At 40.5% G+C, this 19442-nt stretch overlaps 1 protein-coding gene across 1 annotated transcript in view; it reads left to right on the top strand.

The window, feature by feature from the left end:
• The window catches only part of LOC112234600 (Krueppel-like factor 12), a 139611-nt gene that overhangs the window by 92816 nt on the left and 27353 nt on the right, over nt 1–19442 (top strand). The window lies entirely within an intron of this gene.

Raw genomic sequence — 19442 nt, 5'->3', positions numbered from 1 at the left:
CACAGGTTGGCCATTCTCTTTCAGAGAGATGGGCGTGTACCCTTTCACTGTCTCCAGCAGGAGGTTGCCATGGAAACAACGATTGACTGGAAACAAAAGGCGAAACCCGCTCGGGCTCTGCCCACCTCTCCACCATGCACTCCTCTTTTGTGTCCCCTTCCCTTGCTCAAAATACACATTTTCAAACTAACGTCTCTACTAATCACCCTGTGTAATTAGGGGGCTTGCTGAAAATGTAGATTATCAGTGTTGGGGGGAAGGAAGACCCTATAAAGGAAACCCAGAGACAGAGTTGTAGTTTTAGTATTGGCTGTGTTTTCTTCCTGCTGTAATAGTCAGACCTGGATTCAAATAGTGACTGAAATCTTAAAAATACTTTGAGTGTTTGCTTGAGTCTGTCTGGAGTTTCAATGGGAGTGCCAGATGGGTGTGGTTTGGCACTTTTGGAGACTATGTCATTGATTTAATTGTGCCAAGCAAGCTCAATCAATTACAGTTAAAGGGATACTGGGACATTTTTCAACTTACCCAGCGTCAGATATTCTAGTTTCATATATACTTGTAAACATTATATTATAGTAATGTTAGGCACGGCGATAGGTACGTACACACACACACATGCGGCATTTGCATCCCTTGCCTTTGCAACCATGAAAAACACTTTAATTTGACAAATAGCTACACATCAAACAGGCATGTTTTAATTTATATTTAACTGTTTATCACTGATAAAGCATAAAGCAAGTTCTTTATACAGCAAAACTTTATTTGAATGCATTGCTTAAAGTGGTTAGGGCAGCGTTTCCCAAACTCTTCTTTGGGACCACGAGGGCTGCACGTTTTGGTTCAACCACTACAACAGTGGCCATCGGTGCCGTTTAAGATGAGGGAAGATAGCACATTTTTTTATGAGCATGGCCTTATTTCTATTACAACATATTGGATGACTGTCATTCATATCCCATTCACACAGCTCAATGTAACATAGATAGGTTTAGGCTACGACATGATAATCAAATTTTCCCTATACCCATCATGAGGTAGCTACAACCTAGCCTATGAATTGAGTAATCAAAGTGACAGACATTGACATATTCAAAACGGCCTTACACACTTTTGCCAGCATCTTTATTTATTTAGTTTTAATTTTATTTGTAGCTTATCTAGGGTGTAATCATTAGTTACAAACAGGAATTTCTATTGAACAAATTCAGGTATGTTTATCCTCGTTCTGTTTAGTTTGTTTCCATTTTTTTTTTTTTTTTACAGAATCATTGGAATAAATACATCCCTGATAACATGCAAGCACAGTTCCCTTTTCATAACAGCCACATTACATACAGCATGATCCCTTTGATCTTTGTATAATTTCTTCTCGCATCTAAACGCTCTCCTCCTCTCACCTTATCCCAGCTGTCTGTGACTGGCTGAAAAACACTTTCCAAGCCAAGCTTTCATCATAACCGCTACAGAGAGCCTACACCATTGTCACCATATTATAACGTCATTGTCAACATAGCTAATAGAACTACCATGTTAGTAAACCCGCTACAATCATGCAGTACAGTCAAAGGAGTTAGCAAGTAAACAGTTGAAGTCGGACGTTTGCATACATCTTCGCCAAATACATTAAAACTCAGTTGCTCACAATTCCTGACATTTAATCAGAGTAAAAAATCCCTGTTTTAGGTCCTTTAGGATTACCACTTTATTAAAAAAATGTGAAATGTCAGAATAATATTAGAGAGAATTATTTCTTTCAGCTTTTATTTCTTTCATCACATTCCCAGTGGGTAAGAAGTTTACATACACTCAATTATTATTTGGTAGCATTGCCTTTAGATTGTTTAACTTGAGTCAAACATTTTGGGTTGCCTTCCACAAGCTTCCCACAATAAGTTGGCCCATTCCTCCTGACCGAGCTGGTGTAGCTGAGTCAGGTTTGTAGGCCTCCTTGCTCACACACACTTTTTCAGTTCTGCCCACACATTTTCTACAGGGCTGATGTCAGGGCTTTGTGATGGCCACTCCAATACCTTGACTTTGTTGTCCTAAGCAATTTTGCCACAACTTTGGAAGTATGCTCAGGGTCATTTTCCATTTGGAAGACCATTTGCAACCAAGCTTTAACTTTCTGACTGGTATCTTGCGATGTTGCTTCAATATATCCACATAATTTTCCAGCCTCATGATGCCATCTATTTTGTGAAGTGCACCAGTCCTTCCTGCAGCAATGTACCCCCCACAACATGATGCTGCCACCCCCGTGCTTCACCGTTGGGATGGTGTTCTTCGGCTTGCAAGCCTCCCCCTTTTTCCTACAAACATAATGATGGTCATTATGGCCAAACAGTTCTATTTTTGTTTCATCAGACCAGTGGACATTTCTCCAAATAGTACGATTTTTGTCCCCATGTGCAGTTGCAAACCGATGACTGGCTTTTTTTATGGCGGTTTTGGAGCTGTGTCTTCTTCCTTTCTGAGCAGCCTTTCAGGTTATGCCGATATAGGACTCGTTTTACTGTGGATATAGATACTTTTGTACCTTTTTCCTCCAGCATCTTCACAAGGTCCTTTGCTGTTGTTCTGGGATTGATTTGCACTTTTCGCACCAAAGTACGTTCATCGCTTGAAGACAGAATGATTCTCCTTCCTGAGCGGCATGACGACTGTGTGATCCCATGGTATTTATACTTGTGTACTAGTGTTTGTACAGATGAACGTGGTACCTTCAGGAGTTTGTAAATGTCTCCCAAGGATGAACCAGACTTGTGGAGGTCTACAAAACATTTTCTGAGATCTTGGCTGATTTCTTTTGATATTCCCATAATTTCAAGCAAAGAGGCACGGAGTTTGAAGGTAGGCCTTGAAATACATCCACAGGTACACCTCCAATTGACTCAAATTATGTTAATTAGCATATCAGAAGCTTCTAAAGCCATGACATCATTTTCTGGAACTTTCCAAGCTGTTTAACGATATAGTCAACTTAGTGTATGTAAACTTCTGACCCACTGGAATTGTGATACAGTGAATTAATCTGTGACATAATCTGTCTGTAAACAATTGTTGGAAAAATGACTTGTGTCAAAACTATAGTTTGTTAAAACCTCTCCAGCAAGATTGCAGAGCGCCAAATTCAAATACAGAAATACTCATTATAAAAATTCCGAAAAGTTGTAACTATTTTACATTGGTTTAAAGATTAACGTCTTGTGAATCCAACCACGGTGTCAGATTTAAAAATGCTTTACGGCGAAAGCATACTGTACAATTATTTGAGAACATAGCCCAGCAGACAAATCATTACAAACAGTAACCAGCCAAGTAGAAGAGTTACACAAGTCAGAGTTACACAAGTTACAAGTCAGAAATAGAGAGAAAATTAGTCACTTACCTTTGATGATCTTCGTCTCTCTTTATATCCGAAAACCATTTTCTTCAGTAATCCACAGGCTCAAACGCAGTCACAACAGGCAGACAAACAAAATCCAAATTGTATCCGTAAAGGTCATAAAACATGTCAAACAATGTTTATATTCATTACTCAGGTTGTTTTTCGCATAAATATTTGATAATATTTCAACTGGACAATAACGATGTCAATATAAAAGGTAAACAAGAAAGGCACTCTCTCTGGTTGCGCGCATGAAAAAGCTCTGTGCCACGGCAGGATCCACTCATTCAGACTGCTCTTACTCCCTCATTTTTCAGAATACAAACCCGAAACAATTTCTAAAGACTGTTGACATCTAGTGGAAGGAAAAATAAATTCCTACTTCCTGAATGGATCTTTCTCAGGTTTTCGCCTGCCAAAACAGTTATTTTATACTCACAGACATTATTAGAACTGTTTTGGAAACTTTAGTGTTTTCTATCCAAATCTACTAATTATATGCATATCCTATCTTCTGGGCCTGAGTAGAAGACAGTTTAATTTGGGCATGCTTTTCATCCAAAATTCCAAATGCTGGGGGCAGCATACCCTAGAGAAGTTAACACGAAATTTGTGGAGTGGTTGAAAAACAAGTTTTAATGACTCCAAACTAAGTGTATGTAAACTTCTGACTTCAACTATAGTTGTATCTATCTAAAAGGATGTTTCACTGAGGATATTGGTCATCCCCTTCTTCCCCTGAGGAAGGGGAGGCTCCCCTGAGGAGCCTCCATTACACTACACAGCTTTAAATTTAAATTATTTAAATTTAAATGATCAAAGCTTAATGTTTAGTTAATTATTTAAATCAGTTGTGTTGTGCTAGGGCAAAAACTAAAATGAGCCCCGCTTGTGGTCCAGAGGACCGAGTTTGGGAAACCCTGGCTTTCGGTAAGCAAATGTTCTTGCTCCAGTAGTGATAAATAGAGTTGTAGTGACATGTTTTGGGATTTAAAGCTAGAAATCACTCAAATTCATAGATGTCTATATATATATATATATATATATATATATATATATATATATATATATATATATATCTACAGTGCCTTGCGAAAGTATTCGAACAACTTAAACTTTGCGACCTTTTGCCACATTTCAGGCATGACAAATATAAAGATATAAAACTGTATTTTTTGTGAAGAATCAACAACAAGTGGGACACAATCATGAAGTGTAACGACATTTATTGGATATTTCAAACTTTTTTAACAAATCAAAAACTGAAAAATTGGGCGTGCAAAATTATTCAGCCCCCTTAAGTTAATACTTTGTAGCGCCACCTTTTGCATTACAGCTATAAGTCGCTTGGGGTATGTCTCTATCAGTTTTGCACATCGAGAGACTGAAATTTTTTCCCATTCCTCCTTGCAAAACAGCTCGAGCTCAGTGAGGTTGGATGGAGAGCATTTGTGAACAGCAGTTTTCAGTTCTTTCCACAGATTCTCGATTGGATTCAGGTCTGGACTTTGACTTGGCCATTCTAACACCTGGATATGTTTATTTTTGAAACATTCCATTGTAGATTTTGCTTTATGTTTTGGATCATTGTCTTGTTGGAAGACAAATCTCCGTCCCAGTCTCAGGTCTTTTGCAGACTCCATCAGGTTTTCTTCCAGAATGGTCCTGTATTTGGCTCCATCCAACTTCCCATCAATTTTAACCATCTTCCCTGTCCCTGCTGAAGAAAAGCAGGCCCAAACCATGATGCTGCCACCACCATGTTTGACAGTGGGGATGGTGTGTTCAGGGTGATGAACTGTGTTGCTTTTACGCCAAACATAACGTTTTGCATTGTTGCCAAAAAGTTCCATTTTGGTTTCATCTGACCAGAGCACCTTCTTCCACATGTTTGGTGTGTCTCCCAGGTGGCTTGTGGCAAACTTTAAACAACACTTTTTATGGATATCTTTAAGAAATGACTTTCTTCTTGCCACTCTTCCATAAAGGCCAGATTTGTGCAATATACGACTGATTGTTGTCCTATGGACAGAGTCTCCCACCTCAGCTGTAGATCTCTGCAGTTCATCCAGAGTGATCATGGGCCTCTTGGCTGCATCTCTGATCAGTCTTCTCCTTGTATGAGCTGAAAGTTTAGAGGGACGGCCAGGTCTTGATAGATTTGCAGTGGTCTGATACTCCTTCCATTTCAATATTATCGCTTGCACAGTGCTCCTTGGGATGTAAGCCTACCCCCTACTTTTTCGAACATTCTGTTAAAAATCGCGCAACATTTTGGCGTCCTGCTACTCATGCCAGGAATATAGTATATGCATATGATTAGTATGTGTGGATAGAAAACACTCTCACATTTCTAAAACTGGTTAAATCACGGCTGTGACTATAACAGAACGTCTGTGTCATCGAAAAGCACAGGAAAATCTGATCACTGAAAGTGGAAAAAAATATCCATGCGCCACTTCAACCCATTGTTAAAGGTGAACCGTATTAAATGAGGCCGAGGTTGCAGTACCTACAGCTTCCACAGGATGACTAGAGTCTTCTCATTTGCTTCGGATTTGATTCTTGGTAGAACCGACCCAAGGGAACCGATTCCCTCCGACCTCCAACTTGATGTATTGGTTGAGTTTTTTCCGGACATTTTTTCCAGACGACCACCTATCGAATTTACATCTCCTCCTGATGATTTTTATCGCTTATTTACGTGTACTAATACCTAAAGTTGCATTAGAAAAGTAATTCGAAGTGTTTTGTGAAAGTTTATCGTCGACTTTTTAACTTTAAAAAAACGATGTTACGTTATGAAACGCTATTTTTTTCCGTTTATCACACAGTCTTCATAGATCGATATCTAGGCTATATATGGACCGATTTAATCGAAAAAAAGACCCAGTATTGATTATGGGACATCAAGGAGTGCCAACAAAGAAGATGGTCAACGGTAATGAATGTTTTATATTTTATTGTGCGGTTTGTGTAGCGCCGACTATGCTAATTATTTTGTTTACATCCCCTACGGGTCTTCTGGGGTGTTACATGCTATCAGATAATAGCTTCTCATGCTTTCGCCGAAAAGCATTTTAAAAATCTGACTTGGTGCCTGGATTCACAACAAGTGTAGCTTTAATTCAATACCAAGCATGTGTATTTTAATGAACGTTTGCGTTTTAACTAATACTATTAGCGTTTAGCGTAGCGCATTTGCATTTCCAGAGCTCTAGTTGGGACGTCTGCGTCTCAAGTAGGAGCAAGAGGTTAAAGCTTGGGAAATCTTTTTGTATCCAAATCCGGCTTTAAACTTCTTCACAACAGTATCTCGGACCTGCCTGGTGTGTTCCTTGTTCTTCATGATGCTCTCTGCGCTTTTAACGGACCTCTGAGACTATCACAGTGCAGGTGCATTTATACGGAGACTTGATTACTCACAGGTGGATTGTATTTATCATCATTAGTCATTTAGGTCAACATTGGATCATTCAGAGATCCTCACTGAACATCTGGAGAGAGTTTGCTGCACTGAAAGTAAAGGGGCTGAATAATTTTGCACGCCCAATTTTTCAGTTTTTGATTTGTTAAAAAAGTTTGAAATATCCAATAAATGTCGTTCCACTTCATGATTGTGTCCCACTTGTTGTTGATTCTTCACAAAAAAATACAGTTTTATATCTTCAAAAGCCTTTTGAAGCCTGAAATGTGGCAAAAGGTTGCAAAGTTCAAGGGGGCCGAATACTTTCGCAAGGCACTGTATGTCAAAATAGCTTTTGAATTTCCTATATTTTTCAGTTGAATTAAGTCAATAGCCAATATTTCACTTAACAACCTCTATGGGATGTGAGTCCGTAAACCGGGACGCTTGTTGTTAACATCTGCTAATGTGACTGGAATGACGTTAGATACACAACAGGCAATTTTCCGGGACAATAGACATGTCTTATATTGGCAGAAAGCTTACATTATTGTTAATCTAACTGCTGTGTCCAATTAACTGTATCTATTACAGTGAAAAAATACCATGCTGCTGTTTGAGGAGAGTGCTCAACAACAAACATTTATCATGGCAACTGGTTTGATACATTCACCTCTGAAGGTAAATAATATACTTACATTCAGTAATCTTGCTCTGATTTGCCATCATGAGGGTCCCAGAGATCAAATATAGCATCGTTTTTTTTGGGGTAAAATCAATTTTAATGTTCAAATGTAGGAACCTGGGTCTACAGTTGGACCCCACTGCTCTCTCTGGCTCCACACCCACCCCGCCCGCCATTTAGAAATGTGAAAGTTAGTGTATGAGTTAATGATCCATCATGTAAGAAATTCCTGGGAGTGTGTAAACTTATTTTTTTTCATTGCCATAGCATTTTTGTATGTTCTCTATAGTTATGTACTTGAAAATGTATCAATTGACCAATTCGGCACATTTAGGCAAACTCCTGGCAGACTTGATACAAAACATTGTGCAGTAATGTAATTCTTCACGGGATCAGTCTGAAACTTTGCACACACACTGCTGCCATCTGTTGGCCAGAAAATAGAAAAAGCATGTTTTTTTGTTTGTATTATCTTTTCCCAGATCTAACATGTAATATTCTCCATCATTAATTTCACATTTCCAAAAACTTCAAAGCTTTGACTTTCAGATAGTATCAAGCTATGCTTTGGGTTCTGAGCTACAGGCAGTTAGATTTGGGTGTCATTTTAGGTGAAAATATTTAAAAAAGGGTACGATCCTTAATTAAAACATAGTTTTTTGTATCAATAGGGTACAAAGTGCTAAACACTCTGCTTTGGAATAGTTAGAATGTCTAGTTCCCTGCTTTTGAGAGGAGCTGGCTATTGTATCTGGAGACTTCCAGAAATTGCGATACAGTAACGATATGCTAACTTCAATTACCTCCAAACTGCACACCAAGACATAACATTTTTATCCATGAGTTAAAGTATTTGACATTGTTTGACTAATATTTTTTCCCAGTTCTGTCTCCTCCCTCCAGACCTGTGTTATTAGAGACCATTATGGCCACTGTCTGATCTGCTCTGAGAGCTGCTGAGCTAGTATATGGAGTAGAGAGAGTAGCATCAAGATACAGTGCATTTGGGAAGTATTCAGACCCCTTGACTTTTTCCACATTTTGTCACTGGACAAAAGGTAAATTCCTTATTCATGTAAGTATTCAGAACTTTTGCAATGAGACTTGAAATTGAGCTCAGGTGCATCCTGTTTCCATTGACCATCCTTTAGATGTTTTTACAACATGATTGGAGTCCACCTGTGGTAAATTCAATTGATTGGACATGATTTGGAAAGGCACACACCTGTCTATATAAGGTTCCACAGTTGACAGTGCATGTCAGAGCAAAAGCCAAGCCATGAATTCGAAGGAATTGTTTGTAGAGCTCCGAGACAGGAGATCAGGGGAAGGCCAACCATCATGTCAGGGGGAAAGCTGACACCATCCCTAATGTGAAGGATGATTGTGGCAGCATCATACTGTGGGGATGTTTTTCAGCTGCAGGGACTGGGAGACTAGTCAGGATCGAGGGAAAGATGAACACAGCAAAGTACAGAGAGATCCTTGATGAAAACCTGCTCCAGAGCGCTCAGGACCTCAGACTGGGGAGAAGGTTCATCTTCTAACAGGACAACGACCCTAAGCACACAGCCAAGACAACGCAGGAGTGGCTTCGCGACAATTCTCTGAATGTCTTTGAGTGGCCCAGCCAGAGCCCAGAGAGACCTGAAAATAGCCTGAGAGAGCTTGAGAGGATCTGCAGAGAAGAATGGGAGAAAGTACCCAAATACAGGTTTGCCATGCTTGTAGCATCATTCCCAGAAGACTCGAGGCTGTAATCGCTGTCAAGGGTGCTTCAACAAAGTCCTGAGAAAAGCATCTGAGTACTTATGTAAATATGATATTTAAGTTTTGCATTTACAAAAATTTCAAAACCTATTTTTGCTTTTTCTTTATGGGGTACTTTTGTGTAGATTGATTAGGGGGAAAAAACGTTTTAATCCATTTTAGAATAAGGCTGTAACAAAATGTGGAACATGTCAAGGGTCTATGGTACTAGTTAGCGAGAAGGAGAATGCTTAGCTAGAGATTGGCTGAAGGCGCTGGTCATATGTCCAATGAGTTGCCTATTGTAGAAGTTGACAAAACGTCAGTAGAAGATGTGACATTAGCAATGGAAAATTAGCAGCAAGGGGTCATTAGTCCCATTGGCTGGATGTCAAGGGTCACATTTGGCCAGGCCAATGAAAATTGATGTCACATAGAATTGAGAAAAATGAAACTGAATGATCAGGGATGGCCAACTTCATTCCTATTGCAGGGAGTGTAGGCTTTTGTTCCAGCCCAGCACTAAAACAACTAACCGTGGTCTAGAATGAAGAACATGCACACACTGTGTTCCCTCTTACCCACCACAGGATTATACAGTGAGAAAAGCACAGGTTTTCAAAAGTAAGCCTGTTTTCTTTCTTAATATAAGAAAGAGCACAGGTCCGTGTTCTTTTGTTAAATGGCAGAAAACAAATAATCAGCCAAAATTTATCCCGGTTATTGACTATGGCAATATCATTTATACGAATGCACACAGTTTATTATAACGCATTGCACTTTATTGCGGGCGATAGGTTCAGTACATTACATTGCATTTTGTATCAGGAAGTAGGCTGTCTATCTTTGAGGTCTCGTAGATTGATACTTTGCAATCTTTCTGTCTATAAAGCCCTCTTGGTAAAACTTCCGCCATACCTTACCTCATTGTTAACCTTCAGACATATAAGTTACCAGACCCGGACTCAGGTATGGCTAACCCTGGAGATCCCTCCAATCTTCACAGAGTTAGGTATATATGCTTTGTTTTTTTTCTCCTCTCATGTGGAATTATCAAAAAAAACTACTTAAAGTTGATGAAGTTGGTACCTCTTGGGCAATTCAGGTGGATGTTAGAGGGTATTTTTTACTGAAGAATGTGTTTGTTTGATATGATTGGGTTTTGCTTTGTGTTTTATGTTTGCTTTTCATGTGTATACTTTTCCCTTAGAACAGCCTCATTTCATCGGTGCATGGACTCTACAAGGTGTTGAAAGCATTCCACAGGGATGCTGTCCCATGTTGACTCTAATGCCTCCCACAGTTGTGTCAATTTCGCTGGATGTCCTTTGGGTGGTGGACCATTCTTGATACACAGGAAACTGTTAAGCATTAAAAACCGATGGAAAGAACATCTGTTCTTAATGTTTTGAATACTCAGTGTAGCTATGTTTAGTGTCACTGTTGTTTATTGATGTGTTCATGCAGGGCTTATCTGCAAAGAGACCGTAGTCTCAACATGAGAGATGCCTGCTGTCGGAGAGATGTGCTTTGAAACAAATACAGTGTTATACACTGCTCAAAAAAATAAAGGGAACACTTAAACAACACAATGTAACTCCAAGTCAATCACACTTCTGTGAAATCAAACTGTCCAACACTGACAAAAAACGTCACATGCTGTTGTGCAAATGGAATAGACAACAGGTGGAAATTATAGGCAATTAGCAAGACACCCCCAATAAAGGAGTGGTTCTGCAGGTGGTGACCACAGACCACTTCTCAGTTCCTATGCTTCATGGCTGATGTTTTGGTCACTTTTGAATGCTGGCGGTGCTGTCACTCTAGTGGTAGCATGAGACGGAGTCTACAACCCACACAAGTGGCTCAGGTAGTGCAGCTCATCCAGGATGGCACATCAATGCGAGCTGTGGCAAGAAGGTTTGCTGTGTCTGTCAGCGTAGTGTCCAGACCATGGAGGCGCTACCAGGAGACAGGCCAGTACATCAGGAGACATGGAGGAGGCCGTAGGAGGGCAACAACCCAGCAGCCGGACCGCTACCTCCGCCTTTGTGCAGGAGGAGCACTGCCAGAGCCCTGCAAAATGACCTCCAGCAGGCCACAAATGTGCATGTGTCTGCTCAACGGTCAGAAACAGACTCCATGAGGGTGGTATGAGGGCCCGACGTCCACAGGTGGGGGTTGTGCTTACAGCCCAACACCGTGCAGGACGTTTAGCATTTGCCAGAGAACACCAAGTGGGTCAGTCATGGTGTGGGGTGGCATTTCTTTGGGGGGCCGCACAGCCCTCCATGTGCTCGCCAGAGGTAGCCTGACTGCCATTAGGTACTGAGATGAGATCCTCAGACCCCTTGTGAGACCATATGCTGGTGCGGTTGGCCCTGGGTTCCTCCTAATGCAAGACAATGCTAGACCTCATGTGGCTGGAGTGTGTCAGCAGTTCCTGCAAGAGGAAGGCATTGATGCTATGGACTGGCCCGCCCTTTCCCCAGACCTGAATCCAATTGAGCACATCTGGGACATAATGTCTCGCTCCATCCACCATCCTCCATTGCACCACACTGTCCAGGCGTTGGCAGATGCTTTAGTCCAGGTCTGGGAGGAGATCCCTCAGGAGACCATCCGCAACCTCATCAGGAGCATGCCCAGGCGTTGTAGGGAGGTCATAAGGCACGTGGAGGCCACACACACTACTAAGCCTAATTTTGACTTGTTTTAAGAACATTACATCAAAGTTGGATCCGCCTGTAGTGTGGTTTTCCACTTTAATTTTGAGTGTGACTCCAAATCCAGGCCTCCATGTGTTGATACATTTGATTTCCATTGATAATTTTTGTGTGATTTTGTTGTCAGCACATTCAACTATGTAAAGAAAAAAGTATTTAATAAGAATATTTAATTAATTCAGATCTAGGATGTGTTATTTTAGTGTTCCCTTTATTTTTTTGAGCAGTGTATATAAAGCTCTTCCCACATGGACTGTGGGCAAGTACCGTAGACACACCATAGAGATAGATGGAGGACTCAACTTGGATGTAACCTGTAATAGCACGGAAAGTGTCATTGAGGGCTTCCACCATTTTAAAGTCAACTGGGTCTGCGAGAGAGAAGCCCTTTTTTGTATGGAGGTCTATGAGACGGTATGGAATTACACAAGGCTTATTTGATTGAATATAAGTTTAGTAATATTTAGGACTGTTACAAATGTACTTATATAAGTGGATGCACGTGGCATTCCGGCAACTTCGAGAAAAACAACTTTGTTTGCCTGTTATGCACACACGCCTTCTCATTGGCTAGAATGGTCCCACCTGACCTCACTTGCCTTCACTCATTGAGGACATTGTTAGAACATTAGCCAGCCTGCAGAAACATTGGTGGGAAAACAGCTCCTTTCCTGAAATTTTACATATTTTGCCATGGGGCAAAGAGAAAGTATTGCCATTTTAAAGCAGATTTCCTGAAAACCTACACATTTTGCCATGGGGCAGAGAGAAAAATATGCAATTTGATAGCTCATCTCATGCGATTCTACACATCTTGCCATGAGGCTGAAAGAAAATTTCAGATGTTTAAAGCTAATTTAAGCTAAAATATAATGCGATATGTGTGATAATGCCACTGGATTATAAACTGTCTTGTTAGCTAAATGAAATAGGCAATGGCATGGTGCATATAGCCATAGAAGCACAGTGACATATGCCCCAATGCAGTCATATTCATGACATATTGTGGGTGTGGCTTTCAGTTTGTTATTTTTGGCACCCATCCTATGAGACTGAATGTAATTCCAGTTCATCTGTTATGTTATATTTCCAGTGATGGGCACCTCAGCTTTTTTACATTTAGCCAGCTTTTTTTGGCTGCCAGTCGGCTCTTTAAAAAAAATATGGTTTGTGTTTTTTCAAGTCAAACAGTTTGCGATATTTTGTCTATGATTGGTGTTAAAACAATTCTAATTAAATTATTAAATTAAATCGTACTCTACCTTAACCACAATGTATTTAAAAATGCATTGGTTTATGAAAAAGAATGCTATTAAACATTTGCATTTAAAGTATAACTTTTTAATGTGTATTAACAAAGTGCATATAAATCGAACCATTCAAAACGAATACAGTCTGAACAGCATAATAGAATATTGCACCATAAAGAAAAATAAATTTCAATGTGCAAAACTGCAGCATCCCACTTAAAACATTAAACTGGCCCTTCTTTTCTCTCTTCTTTATTGCCATGTTATAACCAGCAGCACACAGCAATGCTGACCATATTTTTCTTTTATGAAACATTTGCATTCAGAAATGCAAGCTGCCTCACGAAGTGCTGATGCAGTTTCTTCTCTCAGTAATTATTTGTCCCGTTTTCGAGAAGACCCTCAGAGGGAACGGATGTGGCCACTGCAGTCTCCCTGTCATGACTTTGTCTACCCACGGCTTACTAGAGTCCTTGTTCTTCCACCAGCTCAGAGGATCTGCAGATCTTTCAGAACGAATGTGTGCGCTTGAGCATTTAGGCCTATTTTATTTTATGTCTTTTTTCGTTCTTTGAATTAGTTAATTATATTTATTTAAATCTTTTGATTTTAAATAGATTCGGCTCTTCTGATATGTGAGCCGGCTCCCAACGTTCACCTACAAGAGCCAGCTCTTAAAGCTTCACTATATATTTAATCAAATCTGACTAACCCAGTCCACTGCTTGCTATGAATTCTATTCAATGGTGTTTGCATGTTTAGGTAAAAAGACAAATAATGCCTGTTCAGAACACTGACAAGTAATACAAATATAGATTCATGATTGTTCGAGGTCTTCTTTTTCAAATTGGGTGCTATGCTTTGTAAATGGCTTGAACACTGCCATCTAGTGGCCACAATAACTGAGTGACACATTTGGTTCAGAACTGCAGCACTGCAGATGGCTGGAAATAAACATCATAAGCTTTAACCTTTTTTTAAACTCAAAAGAAGAAGAAAATTGACTACTTTAAAATGGAGAATAGCATTGTCAATGCTGTCACAGACACCGTAATATCACAGATACAATGATGAGACCTCTTTCCATCTCTATAATACGCACACATATCGCAGGAGGTTGATTGCACCTTAATTGGGGAAGATGGGCATATGGTAATAACAGGAGCGGTAAGGTATCAACAACATAAATCAATGACACTGGGCCAATTGTGTGCTGTCCTATGGGACTCCTGATCATGGCTAGTTGTGATACAGTCCAGGATCAAACCAGGGTCTGTAGTGACGTCTCTAGTACTGAGATGCAGTGCCTTTGACTACTGCGCCACTCAGGAGCCCTGTTTGATGCCATTCCATTCGCTCAGTTCCAGCAATTATTATGAGCCGTCCACCCCTGAGCAGCCTCCACTGACACACACACACACACACACACACACACACACACACACACACACTTGACGGGTTTCATTATCAAGACATGCCCCACCCACCGCTCAGAGAAAACAACAATGCCAAAATACACTGCACCACCCAGCTTCTTATCTACAGGGCAAGGACGATAGTGGCTGATTAGGTGTTTGTGTGTGTGTCTGCACATGTGTGTTTGTGGGTGTCTCTGGGGTGGGCCCATCCTCACTGTAGACCGAACAGGAACTTCCTGTCAGGAGCTGTCAAACAGACAACTGGCCTGAGGGCAAGACAGCCTGTAGCATGGCATGAGCAGTGTCGCTTGGGTTGAATGAAGTCCATAAATATTTAATTCTTTGTGCAATTCATATCTATAGGCTACATTGAGGTTTTTCTTTCATTATTTGTATCTGGCGTTAGTGCATAGCCTAAGCTTTAGGGCCTGATCCACTGAGGCAAAAAGGGCAATGTCGGAGTTGAATTCAAAAAGAAAAAAAAGTTGTAAAATGGAGAGTTGAAAATAAATAGAAGGGCCAGAACAGTAGTCTAATCACTGGAAAAGGATGAGGATGTTATGTGTGATGACTATGAAGCACTATACAATTTCCACATTCACAAGACAGGGACTTCAAAATGTCAGTTCATGGGAACTGTACTGTTCAGATGGGTTACATGGAATACTAGCCTAACTGAACTCTGGACACAAACTAGTTCTATAACCTTTCACATAGCCTGATATAATACTAACTCCTGCAGAATTAAGCATTTCTTGTAGTAAAATGATACACCAAATTTTGACTCGGGAACAGGACTGGAGAAATAGGATATATTTATTTGAGCATCTTGAGAGAATGAATGTGTGGTTAGGGACCGTCTATAAAAAGTGCCATCTTTATCAAAATCATGAAAGCTGATTTGATTTATGACATAAATGTTTATTTTGTTTCTTGGTCACAGACACCTTAAAACAAGTAGGGGTGTGGATCAGAAAACCAGTCAGTATCTGGTGTGACCACCAATTGCCTCATGCAGCACGACACATCTCCATTGCATAGAGTTAATCAGGCTGTTGATTGTGTCCTGAGGAATGTTGTCCCACTCTGCTTCAATGGCTGTGCGAATTTGCTGGATATTGGCGGGAACTGGAGCAAGCTGTCGTACATGTCGATCCAGGGCACCCCAAACATGCTCAATGTCAGCTTTCAGGATCCTGTACAGATCCTTGCGACATGGGGCCATTCATTATCATGCTGAAACATGAGGTGAGGGCAGCGGATGAATGGCACAGCAATGGGCCTCAGGATCTCATCACGGTATCTCTGCATTCAAATTGCTATCGATAAAATGTAATTGTGTTCTTTGTCTGTAGCTTATGTCTGCCCATACCATAACCTCACCACCACAATGGGGCACTCTGTTCACAATGCTAACATCAGAAAACCGCACGCTCACATGACACCAAACACGCTATCTACCCGGTACAGTTGAAACTGGAATTTATCTGTGAAGAGAACACCTTTCCAGCATGCCAGCGGCCATCGAACGTGAGCATTTACCTACGGAAGTTGGTTATAATGCCAAACTGCAGTCAAGCAGTTGCTTCTCGGTTGTTTCTTTGTTTGTTGTTTTGTTGGCGACATTTTAACTATAAAGGAAAATGTACGCTCACCATGCTGCACATTGGTCCACTTCTTTCGACTGCCGTGACAGCCTGTCAATAAAACATTAAGGCATCTCTGACTGTAAAGCACATTTTCTATATTTGCGGGTTAGGGTCGGGTTCGGGCCTCAGATTTTCACTATATTACATATAGTTGGGTGGTTACGGATGGGTTAATAACAACTGCGGGCAGGTGCGGGTGAACAAACAGCTGACCTGTGCATAGCTACCACACACACACACACACACGGACATAAGCACGGAAATATGCATGAACACAGACATACACACACACATAGGGGTTCACACAGTGTCCACCCTACAGGATGTACTGGGTATTTTCAGAATCTATTGTGGTCTGCAGACAGGGTGGAGGGCAAGAGGGCTGCAGCTTTGATTGCTGTTAGATGCAGTATTCACACTCTGAAAAACATTTATCACATTTTCTATGAGTGTAGTGATGTGGCATTCAGCTAGCTGACATTAAAATGAAATTCAATTAATGGAATTTAATGTATTGAATATGAATGAAATTAAAAGAAAGTACAGTGGAGTCTGAAATTATTGACACCCTTGATAAAGATGAGCAGTAATGACTGTATAAAAAAATATAATTCAAATACTGTGGTGTATTGTATGCTTAAAAAAATGGGACATTTATATTATTTTACACTAATACAATTGCCCAGAAAAGGAGATTTTGTTTTTTTCTTAAAAAGGTATGGGTACAAAATTATTGACACCCCTAAAGATTCTTATAAATAAAGTGGTCAAAAGTTTCGTATTTGGTCCGATATTCCTAGCACGCAGTGACTCTATAAACTTGTTGGATGCCTTTGCAGTTTATTTTGGTTGTGTTTCAGATTTTTATGTAACCAAAGTCAATTATTGGTAAATAATCCAATCAATTCAGATTGTATTTGTCACATGCGCCGGATACAACAGGTGTTACAGTGAAATGCTTACTTACAAGCCCTTAACCAACAATGCCGTCTCAAGAAAATACCTAAAAAAAGTAAGAGATAAAAGTAACAAATAAATTCAAGAGCAGCAGAAAAATAACAATAGCAAGGCTATATACAGGGGGTACCAGTACAGAGTCAATCTGCGGCGGCAACCCGTGTCGAGGTAATTGAGGTAATATGTACATGTAGGTGGAGTTATTTAAGTGACTATGCATAGATGATAACAGAGAGTAGCAGCAGCGTAGAAGAGGGGGGTGGGGCAATGCAAATAGTCTGGGTAGCAATTTGATTAGATGTTCAGGGGTCTTATGGCTTGTGGGTAGAAGTTGTTTAGAATCCTCTTGGATCTAGACTTGGCGTTCCCGGTAACGCTTGCCGTGCGGTAACAGAGAGAACAGTCTATGACTAGGGTGGCTGGAGTCTTGACAATTTTTAGGGTCTTCCCCTGACACCGCCTGGTATAGAGGTCCTGGATGGCAGGAAGCTTGGCCCCGGTGATGTACTGGGCCGTACACACTACCCTCTGTAGTGCCTTGCGGTCGGAGACCGAGCAGTTGCCATACCAGGCAGTGATGCAACCCGTCAGGATGCTCCTGATGGTGCAGCTGTAAAACCTTTTGAGGATCTGAAGACCCATGCCAAATCTTTTCATTCTCCTGAGGGGAAATACATTTTGTCATGCCCTCTTCACGACTGTTTTGGTGTGCTTGGACCATGTTAGTTTGTTGATGTGGACGCCAAGGAACAAGAAGCTCTCAACAAGAAGCTCTCAACCTGCTCCACTATAGTCCCGTCGATGAGAATGGCGGAGTTCTCGGCCCTCCGTTTCCTGTAGTCCACAATCATCTCCTTTATCTTGATCACGTTGAGGGAAAGGTAGTTACCCTGGCACCACACGGCCAGGTCTCTGACCTCCTCCCTATTATAGGCTGTCTCATTGTTGTTGGTGATCAGGCCAACCACTGTTGCCTCGTCGTCAAAATTAATAATGGTGTTGGAGTCGTGCCTGGCTGTGCAGTGATGAGTGAACAGGGAGTACAGGAGGGGACTGAGCAGGCACATTTTAGGGGCCCCTGTGTTGAGGATCAATGTGGCGGATGTGTTGTTACCTACCCTTACCACCTGTGGTGGCCAGTCAGAAGTCCAGATTCCAGTTGCAGAGGGAGGTGTTTAGTCCCAGGGTCCTTAGCTTATTGATGAGCTTTGAGGCCACTATGGTGTTGAACTCTGAGCTGTAGTCAATGAATAGCATTCTCACATAGGTGTTCCTTTTGTCCAGGTGTGAAAGGGCATGTGTCATTTCGGGGTCACTTTTATTGTAAATAAGTTTCTAAACACACAAATAATATGTTTCTAAACACTTCTAAATTATTGTGGATGCTACCATGATTACGGATAATCCTGAATCGTGAATAATGATGAGTGAGAAAGTTACAGAGAGATCATACCCCAAAGACATTCTAACCTCTCACCAGAATCAGTAACAGGGGATCTTTGATCACTTTTACCCCTAACTTAAAAATAAAAAAAACATATTACTTGTTAAACACAATCTCTTTCTCTGAGCAATTGTATTATAAAATAATATAATTTCCCAATTTCTTTGAGCGTACAATTATAGAACATTATTTTACAGTCATTATTGCTCATTTTTATCAAGGGTGTCAATCATTTCAACCCCACTTTATGTCATATCAATAAGACTTGGACTGAGACATTGGTCTCAGACAGGTTAGGTGGTTTGAGGAACTTGGTAAAAAAAGGGCTACAGCTGATGAGAAGCACTAGTATTCTGTGAAGCCATATTATTTGAATAAAAATAGCAACATTAGGGAAATATTTTTTTTCTCTCCCAGTAACTGGAAACCATGTACAGTAAGAACAAATTCTAATACAGAAAACAAAGATATTCTGTCTGATATGTTGGACTGTTATTAGATACTGTACATACTGTAGAATCATATGATATTTAGCACAATTTTCTTTTTTAAGGAGTGGTTGTTGATATACAAAAATTGTATCATGAAGCTTTTTGGCTTGCATGGTGTATTGGCTTGTCTGTATGGTACAGTATATAATGTAATATGGGACTTCTGTCTTTGTCTTCTGTGTTTGTGTTTAATGGCAGCACACATAAACCTTATCATATGTCTATTTCATGTAACCTTACAACAGTATCACATGTTACAGTATAGAATAT

This window comes from Oncorhynchus tshawytscha, linkage group LG03 (assembly GCF_018296145.1).
Source record: "Oncorhynchus tshawytscha isolate Ot180627B linkage group LG03, Otsh_v2.0, whole genome shotgun sequence".
NCBI classification, from domain to species: Eukaryota; Metazoa; Chordata; class Actinopteri; order Salmoniformes; family Salmonidae; genus Oncorhynchus; species Oncorhynchus tshawytscha.
This window is presented reverse-complemented; position numbering and strand designations above follow the sequence as displayed.